Source organism: Melanaphis sacchari, unplaced genomic scaffold, assembly GCF_002803265.2.
Source record: "Melanaphis sacchari strain LSU unplaced genomic scaffold, SCAv2.0 Contig2_pilon_pilon, whole genome shotgun sequence".
Taxonomy (NCBI): Eukaryota; Metazoa; Arthropoda; class Insecta; order Hemiptera; family Aphididae; genus Melanaphis; species Melanaphis sacchari.
The window spans coordinates 4,482,981-4,494,450 of record NW_020271173.1 but is presented as its reverse complement, the minus strand read 5'-3'; positions in this window follow the sequence as shown (position 1 = coordinate 4,494,450).

Genomic DNA, 11,470 nt, shown 5'->3' with positions numbered 1-11,470 from the left:
AAATATTAGAATATTCAAGTTTAGAGTGGAAGAAACGACCTAAAAGATGATTCGTTATCCAGTTCATAAAATAAAATAATGATACAAAACTTTTGACACTTCATGGGTATAACCACTTTTTTATTTTTGTAATTTTATATTCTCAAAAGAATGTTGTAACTTGCAGTATAAATAAGTTTTACAATATGTATACAAGAAGTTTTTCAGAGATGGAACTTACTTTTTTTCTTCACAAAAACTTACGATTGAGAGTGTGATAAATATACATACTGCAACTATAATATTAATTCATAGATTATCATTACATGGAAAACTAATCATGCGACTTATTGTACATTTTATTTTTTTAATCTATACAGCATATATTCTGATTTTTTATTTTCCATAAACGCGGGTTTTGGCAATTAAACAAATTAAGGTTAAAAGTCACTGAGTAATATTTTATTGGTAGTTTTCTATAGTACATTTATATAAAACTAATTGAAAATACTATAAAATACAACTTATTTCTTTATTTAAATTGTTTTTACCAGTGTTGGATGTCTTAAAATAGCTCAACTAGGTTAGGTTAGGTAATTGATATGCAATCAATATGAAAGGCATTTTTTATAAAACTGTAGGTATTTACTTTATTATTTATTATTATTATTATTATTTTTTTTTTTTTTTTATACTAGGAGAGTTATTTAGCTAGTTACTATTTTGACTTGAATATTATGGTTAGGTAATATATGGTGGGTGAACTTCTAAAATTTTCAAATGGTCACACATCCAAAAACTAGTAACTACCCCTTTATTTAACTCCAATACCGTTAGACAATTGGTGCTTCTACTGTGTCATTATGCAACGTTATGTCTCTAATAATTACTATATTACTAAGTTTTATTTATTATCTATTTATTTTAATTTTAAAATAGTTAAAGTAATTAGCAAAAACATATATCTATTTATTTTTTAAGAAATATCTGAAACATCATCTTGATCTTATTTATAGTGATTTTTTACAGGAATCAACTGCAAAGTGTAATAAGAAATTTTAATATTTATGACAATAAAACATTTTCTGGATCTTGCTTAAAGTGCACGATACACTAAGTCCCACTGGCGATTTGATGTTATACTACTTGAGTTTTTTTCTTCCATCACCACTGTCGACAGCTTTTTATCGGCTATCTTTTATAATTTTTTTTTTTTTTTGTTTATTTAAATTCTCAACACCAGTAATTTCCCTGGAGGTAAAACGCTGCAGGGGTTGTAATATATACCCATCGTAGTGGTGGATGTGGTTCAGTTGATTTATAACATTTTACTTCTATCATTTATAGTTTGAAATATGAAGTGATAAATTAAAATAAAAAAGGAAATTCGATATCATTTTGAAAATTAAATAAATATTATATGCATAATATATATATATATATTATCATTTGCTTCCAACGGAGTCAAACAGTTATTCCGTTTCAGCATTGCAATTTCACGCATTTAAATTGTTATTGATTTATTAAACATATTTTTTTTATTCGCTTCGAATTGACATTATATTATTAAATGAAATAATATAAAAGGTATTTTTTTTTTTTATGTATTTTAATATTACATCACTCAGCAGCAAATATACAAAGGCAATAATAATTGTATTAACTAAACAATGAATTGAAAATACATGAAATTATAATCTACACTAATACTCCATAGCATAATTTAAAATTGAACAATTTTCAAATATTTTAATTTTAGGTATATTAATTACAAATTTTTTATTAGAAATATAACATTTAAAGGAACATTATTTTTAATTTTTAAAGTGTAGTAGTATGGTCATAATATTATTATGATCGGCTCTAATTTTAATATGAACAATTTAATACTATTTAAGGTGATTTTATATTTATGTAAAATTTATTGTGGAGATACAATACATGCAATTCAATGTTATAGAAATAACATTATTGTACTATATATATAGAAGTAGATAATAGGTATGTATAATATATAATTATTCATAATTAAAAAATTCAATCAATGAACTTCAACAGTTTTTTTTAATAAATATAGATGATGGTTAAATATTTTCACATTAATCATTCAATACCCTGACAAGTATTATTTTAAAACACGATATTTTGAGAGATTAGAACTAACATAAGTTAACTTGTTTAGAAGTATATATTAATGCCTAAATGAACTGTGTATTACTTTTGATAGTGTTACTCTATATACGCATTATAAAATTAATATGATAAATTAAACATATATTTTCGATTGAATTTTTTTTTAATTATATCCACATCACAAATTTTACATACTGATCTAATCAAGCGTTATTCCTTTTTTGTTTATGTTATTATATATTCTATAACTGTTGGTGATCTTAAAAATACAATTAATCATGATTACCAGAATATTATTGGATTTTAATGTATCATTGAACATTATACATATTTTTATTAATAGATTTAATCATTAAAAAAAATTCACACTTATAAAATTGATTTTTATACAATCAAACAACACGATAATATATAATTATTATCATAAAAATATATTAATATAAATATATAATAAGTAATTATAATCATTTTTTTTTTTTTATTTTTTTTATTAGGAAGCTATATGCATGGCGTAAAAGTGAAATAAAAATTATTATAATAATAATTTCAAAAATAGAATCAAAATACAAAGAGTTAAAAAAAAAAAATAAAATATTTCTTATAATAATTAAATAACTTATGTACACTTAATGTTTTTATTTTTTTTCAAATGGCTGCGATGCTGTTTGTCAGTTGAAATAGGAACAACTACTTCATCTTATTACCAAATGAAACAATAGTGGTCTTGGAGCAATACACTGTAAGGGTCCGGGTCCATTGATATTGATAATGATTATATTATATAGTTAAAATCTAATAATAACATAATAATATAACTATAAACAAAAAAAAATGCATCTATTTAATATAACCTTTAAAATTGACGAAAAATATATATAGTTAAAAAATGATCGATGGACAAATAATAAAATATCAAAAAAGGTGAGACAAAATTCTGAATCAATAGCCCGGGTGCGATGACATATATTTTGTTTCCGGTAATAGTAACGGATATGTCTACGGACTACAGTTGGCGACGGGTTGTCGTGATCCTGGAACTATTGTTGTGTCGTCGTTGTCGTTGCGGGACTCGTCTGGAAGTTTCCAATCATAACCGTCACGGATGGAAAGCAGAAAATCTACTGATAACTCACTTCTACAGACTTGCAACCAATTTTATACGATGACGTAGACTATTACAATGTATATCTATAAAGACCCGGATACATCCCGTGATTTTTTCATCATAGTGAACTGTAAAAAAATAAAAATATAAGACTAAACACGCGTGAGTTGAATAAAATATCAAAGTACGGGTACGGATTACATAGATTTCTATTTTTAAATTTAAGGGTATATTTAATAAATATTTGTGTTTGGATTATATTCATATTCTATATTTATAAAAAATATTTTCTTTATAATATTTAATTACTATTTTTATAATAATATATCGCATTTAGAAATTGATATATTAAAAAAAATATTGATTAACATAAAATATAACGTGATTTAATTAACTCACATTTACAATTTTACATTGAGATTGAAATAAATCATCTCAAACATAGTTAACAGAATTTTTAAGAAGCCTTAAATGCTGATGTTATATGGATTAATAATAATAATAATAAATATTACGTTTCTATTAATAATCAATTTTTTTTTAGAAACAAAAAGTGTTTTATACACATTTCTTGAGCTTTTATTAATATTTTTAATATTAAAAAAAAAAAGCCAGCAAATGAGTATTTTTATTGAATATATGGTATTTAATAGGTTACTGTAATGGATATTATATTAAATTTGAATTTCATAATTAATTATAGAATTATTTTGTATACAAAAAACGATAATGAGCAAATAAGTCCTATTAGCTTATTAATATCATTAAGAATGTGAATATAAATTTTTATTATTTTTTTTTTTTTTTTTTTGTTATTGTTATATATTTATTTATCTATTAGTATTATATCAGGTATATTTAATTTAATATATGTTTTTATCATTACTAGTTTTAAAAAAATGTTACAACTAAAAAAATTAAAATAAATGATGATCGAGGGATCCATTTTGTTCTTTGGTCCTTAATGAACCTAAATACATTTTCAATTAATACAGCTATAGAAAAAGATTTTAGCAAATAAAAAAAATGATTTTATTATGTAAGGAATAACATCATATCTAATAACCATTATATAGCTTATTCTCAAAGTACTTGGAAATACTTTTATTGTAATTAATGAATGTTGAAAAATAGATTAAAATATATATATTCAAATGTCCTGAAATTGATAAACAATGAATTTGATTCATACTAAAATAAAAATTGTGTGATCAAAATTGTTTGATATTATTAGATAATATTCGTGTGGGAACCAATAAAGCAAACCAATAATGAGATTATTTTGACTTGGCTACTGATTATTTCTCAAAAAATTTCACTACGAACACAAAAACTTTTGTTTTTGGTACGGTTGGCATTGTCCCTAAACACCTTTATAATATAATATATATTTGTCAGTGATTCACGTCACTATTTAAATGACATCATAATAAATTTAGTTCAGAATAAATGTATACTTAATGTATAATTATTCAAACACGAATTTAGCCAAAGAAAATAGCTTTTTATAGATTTAAAAAACATTTCAGTTATGTGAAAAAACAGAAAAATAAATTCAGAACTTATATAATATTTTAAAATGTGACGATGATAACTTGATAAAGTATAATGATTATTCCCATTTTTATCTCTTTATTTAACTGTATAAGACTAATAGATTAATAAGCTTTTATGGATTAACCATCATTAAAAACCTTAAAAATATATATTTTTCCTCATTTATGTATATAATATGGATAGTAATGATTGATGACATCAATTAAAGTAATATTAAGAAATCGTTTTAAAAAGATAGATATATTTTGTACATATAATATCATACTAATTTAAAAAGTTTATTTGAAAGTAGCTTTATCATAGTTTATTTCTATGTAATAAATTAAAATATATTATACAGTTTATAATTAATAAATGTCACGCGCTTACAACTTTATCTAGGTACTTATATTTAATCATTACAAATTTAAAAGTTACAAGTATCTAGTTAAATGAAAGTAAGAAGTATTTTTAATACAAGTTATGAATTAGTAAGTAAGTTTTTATGTTCTTAAAGATACAATTATACAAAAAAATGTATTTCAGTAAAATACGAATACGATGTATCGTGATGTTTAACAAATTATGTTATCTGTAAGTGCAATGTATAAACTTTTTTTTTGAAAAGAATTATACAACTATACAAATATGCACAACAAGTAAAAGTGATAAGAGTGGTTAAAAAAGAAAGACAAACAATAGTAATTACTATGAAAAACATCAAGTAGGAAAGCACTTAGTAAAGTTACCAACTTTGATTAGCGAGAAGAAATATGGAAGAGTTTGGGAAAATTAGAAGAGGTCTCCAGACCATTTTCTTTTTAGTCTCCTTGTTGGAGTGTCAGGTGTTGTATGTTGTAATTCAATATGGAAGTAAAATTTAGTTTTTGGTTATCAGTTTTGATAAACAGATTAAAATAATTAATTTGGAGGCCGGTGTAGAGAGTCTTGTTAGTAATATACTAGAGAGAATTTATTAGAGCGCGTAGGTAGATACATTGGAATGCTTGGATTTTTGAATACTGCTAGGAATATCACATCTCCATATTTGAATATCGTAATACTATAATAGGTAGATAAAAGCTTTGTATATAATAATTTTAAGTTTGGTATTTAAATTGAGTAAACTAAATATTGTGTTTATATATATTTTTTTTTATAATTTGTGCCATGATATTTTAGATATTTATTTTTATTGTTAATTTGTCATAGTTCGACATACTAATATAAAAATTAAAACTTTTAAGCACTATATTATGTTTGCAAAAATATGTATGCTATTCTTGTTATCATGTGTTTATATTAAATGGTCGTTAAGATAATTTTAATTAACAAACTGCATACCTTATCGGGTAGGTATTTAAACTTTAGTATGATTAAAATAGCTGTGTATTATCATTATTTACTAGAAAGTTTACACTGATACAGATATTATTATTGTAATAATATAATGATCTTATTGTAACCGAAACATCAAAGTTGTATTACTCCTGATATTTTTAATCCTCCTAAAAATCGTTTGTTCTTATAATATTGGATCAATTAAATACTATCAATCCATTGATAAAATTAATATAACAATATACGTGTCACACACTTTAATTAGTTTTAGATAATAATAACTAGAAGCCTTTCAAATATAATACAACTCAGAGAAGATAAGTTATCTTGGGAAAAAAAATATATTAAAAACCGAATCCTTACGAAAGTACCTTTATTCTATTTTTTAACAACTTATTTACTTTTAAAGAATGGACTCATTGTTAATAACAATCGTAATTTTTCTTATCTATTTTGTTTTACATCAATTAAATTACAATGATGTACTAGTACGATATTAAAGTTGGGGGGAGGGGGTGGAATTTCCATTTTTATAATTTTTTTCATGTTATTATTATTGAAAAACCTTTTAATTAATATATCTTTAAAATAATAATAGACGAATATTCTGTGCATACTTAATATAATTTTTATACTAGCCTATAATGTTAAAGTACTTTCTGTTGTGTAGTAGGTCTGTTGGAAAATTAGGAATATGTGAATTAGTAGTTGGTGAACTATAATTACTAATTGCCGGTAATCAGGAGTATGAGAACTAGGATGTCAAAAAATTGGATTTGTTGACGTGGAAAGACACATTTTTTATATGAAAATAATATTAGTGCTTATAATGAGTTAAATCATTTATTAACCTTCAATTCCTTCAATTGTATAAAAACTTGTTTTTTACTCATAATAGGTACATTAGTTTTAATTCCTAAATTAAATATTTATGTATTCGTATTTAATTATTTCTGCTTTCTAAGTTATGTTGTAAGTATGTATTGTATGATTCCTATTATGCGTATTTAAATTTAGTTAATAATAATAAAATGTATTGTTTTATTTTATCAATTTAATTTGGGTGTGCAACATATATGAAATATTAGTTTACATTATTGCACAAAATAACATATTTTTAAGGAGGACGAGTGCGAAAAAAAAATGACATTGTAAAACGTAAATTTAAAATGAATTTTTAAGTTAGTTCGCGGAGAGCTCATTCAACATAATACTGAGGTGTAAATTTACAATAATACCATTATATGATAATGCGGTATGTATTGTATAGTCGAAGTTATACTCCAGTTAAACACATTATGTTGTAGTAAAACCTATCGTATCGCACGGCCGTATGAGTTGTCTAGCCGCGAATATGTTATTATATAAGCACCGTACATACGTATAGTTCCGATCAAATAGAACGTAGTACAATATTATTATTACAAAATTTACACACCATGCACATGGCATGCCGCATGTTTATCGTTGCGGCGTGTTGACTAATACCCAAATACATAATTGAGCCGCGTTTCTCGAGTATTACAACGCTATTATCTTCGATTCCTCATCGATAGGCGTCTCAAAAACGATGCGCTAAAACGTTATAATATCGTCATGAGACGCAAGTGCATTAATATCTAACGGATACTCTTTGCCTATCTATACTTTTTGTTTTTATTTGAAATTTTTTTTTCACGGACGCGAATCTGTGTCTAAATTATTGTTGTTCCGGATTCGGCAAGATCGTTTAACGTCTAACTCGTACCGTGATCGTGGTGTTTTTTAAGTTTGATATGCAATTATTTCGATCATTGATTAGTTTGATAATTATTGTTCGTTCAACCGTGATGTAAATTGTACAATAGTTCTAATAATACTAAAACTGAACATTAAAACCAACTCAACAACCAATTATGTTAAATTGTATTGAACTTGGTCGATATAAATGCGGGGAATGGGGTGGTTCTGCAAATAACAAAATCATAACGAATTTGTATGTTATTTTTTTATTATTATTTATGTTTATATTATCATATATATATATGTATGTATATATAAAAAAAAAAATGCTTTTTAATAGAATAAAGACAGGTATCACTGCACAGTATAACAGTAATGTAAAAATTGATAATTATTAGTAGTGGGATGATAAAAAATTTATTTTCTACCAGTGAAAATCACGAATGAATAGTTAGCTATAGCTATAGTTTTACTTAGTACTTAACCAAGACGCAAATATTATTTGGGTACTTATTGTATTTATAGTGATTAATAAAATGATAAATCTAGAGCAGTTTTTTTTTTTTTTAATATATTAAATATATTGTAGTGATAAATATATATACCTAGTTGCAGTTGAAGATGTAAATTATTAATAACAATAATGCTCTCATTTCAATGATAACATTATTAATTTCTATAAAACTACAACTAGAAGTACGTTACATTAATATAATAATACATAAATATATTATTTTAGTTTTTAGGGCATTGGTTACTATTGTGTTTTATTATGATGGATATTGTATGATGGATAACTAAAAGTTATTCCTTTTTTAGAACACACTTTTATGCGTTTGTATCAAAGAAGGATTTGTTAATAGGTAACATGAGGTGAGTTTTGATGTTTTTTGATATACAATTTATATTTTGACTTGATGCTCACAGTTTGTGTTTTTAAGGCATAATATGCTAATAACTATTTTCAAATATTTGAAATTTAAAATTATTGTTTATTGAGATTTTCATTACTAGATCATATTTTAAATGTGTAATTAAGTTGTAAAAATGCCACCAAGAAAAAATCCTATGCCAAAATATGTTACATAAAATTCAAAAATGCATATTATCAATAAAAATTACAAACGCAAACAATGTCATATAGTATTGTATTGGTTTTATCATATCGATAGTAGAATGCAGACAAGTTTAAGTATTGATTGTCATAAATTTATCATATATAGATGATATGTATGTATATACCTATATAGATGAAAAAAATAATATGGTCACGTAATATCTTTTTTTTGAGATATTAGAGATGATATTATCAACTGAAAATAAATAGTTCATAAAACACACTAATAATATTAAAAATATGTATTACAACATTAATTAAGAGATAAAAATCTAAATTTTTCAAATTTAAAATTGAAAATACCATTTAGTTTTACTATTAAAGCTATCCCTCTTATTTTAAAATGAACTACATGCGTATAATAAATATTGTATAAGTCAAAATATTGTGGTAAGCTTGTGATGATTGTATATGTGTCTGTAAAACGTAATGAGAGTTATTATCTTAGAAATTATTAATACTTTAAAAATTTAAGTTTTCATAGTTGGCTTACTATTAATGAAAACGGTTTTATTTTTATCATAAAATTATATATTTCAAAAACGATAATCAATTTTAATTGAAGGCCAAAGTATATTTTTAAAACATTTTATTGTAGTCTAAAGTATAATACTGATTTAATAGTTAGAGACAATAACTATTATCATTTAAAGTTCTAAAGTTTTGATGGTAGGTATAATTAATATTATACACAAGGATAAAAATATAACGTATTCATTTAAACCATTATAAATAAATGGCGTAATTTCTGAAAATATTAAATTTCAAATCTTCTTTCAAAACAATTGTTCACAAAATAAGGATGTATTCTTAAATGCAAATGTTCATGATCTAAATTTTATCGTATTACGTAACTTAGAAAACAAAATACACAAAAATACACGCTTTATGACCCCTGACCAAAGTTGATCCCCCTGATCCAGTTGACTGGATTTCGAATGAAAAATATACCTATCCTTAAGATACAGCTGATAAAACAAATTAACTATTTACTCATTTTTAGCTCGTACATTATACGCTAGGTATGCAATTTCAGTGATATGAACTGTGTAAACATTACTTAAATTTCAATTGTGAATCGTTATAGGTATATTTTTAAATGACTAAATAGCAGTTTAATTTAAGATATAAATAAGATCTAAATATGGCAAATTAAATATTATTAAATTTTATTGATGTCATTTTTTTTTACATAAATTTGTTATTTGTTGATAATCTAAAAATAAAATCGCAGGTTTTGGGTGTTTCGGCCGTCAGAAGATAACAGACTGAGAATGCTCAGTAAAATTTTCTCAAAATCACCAACACACAAAACGTTCAGGTCATCAATGCGTCTTCTATAAATATGAAAAATAATGTTTGCGTTTGTGAAAGTGATTCTGATTAGTTTTCCTATTTTGTTAACGATACTGTCGATACTATACAGTTTATAGTGCAAATGTAATTCCATTTTAATTATTAAATGGAATAGTTTAAAGGGTAGTGATACTGACATATATGTAAACGATTTCAAATGTATTAAACAACCAAACATCGTGGTTTAATCAATATCATCATTTTTACTCAATTTCGTTGATAAAACAGTGGACTGTCATTGGTCCCTGCCACTCGTTGACTTCCAAGTTCAAACTATTATTATTCAATAATCGAACATTTTTATTTAATAATTATATTAAATTAAGTAGTTAAATAATTTCATACAATATTTATACTCTTTATTATTTTATAATGAGTGATGATCATGATAAATATGTTAATTTTACCATTTGTGTATGTGTGTGATAAAATTGAAAGAATAATATTATAATTAGCTTTTGTACATAGATTATAGATTCATGCGTTGTGCGAAATATGTAAATATATTTTTTAGTGATTAAGCTACTGATGAATCTAAGCCACATCGCTGTGCAATGTATAGAGTTGAATGATAACAAACTTTTTTTTGTTTTATTTAATGACGTTTCCAACCAATGATGTCAGCTTGTGGTTTGTACTATTAAAAACCAAAAATAATATTCTAAATAACTATTTTGTAAATAAATATTCTGATCTCTAAAATTATAAAACACTTGTAGTACTATGCTTCTTAATCAATGTAACTTATTCATTTATTTTATATTTTATATGACGTAGGTGTCAATCTATTTAAATAATATCATTAATCATAGAACTATCGTGACTTATAATACAATCAGGTATGTAGAAACTACTGGAAAATTTCTTGTATATCAAGTTTTTAACTCACAATCCACTTAATCAAATAAATTTAAATACAATATAAATAAAATTAAACGACACAATTTCATAATTTTTTCGATTTTCTATCGGGTCAAAGTCGTTTAATCATGAGAAACTGAACATCGTAACTATAACTTTCATTTTTGTTTTTGTTTTGTCATAGATTTTATTGTTATTGCTTCGTACATAAAAATGAATAAAAATATACAAAATATCATTGTATGGGTTTTAGAATCGGAAGTTAAATTCTCTTCGTGATACATATAATTCGACTGACGATCTTGATTTCGCAAAACCCG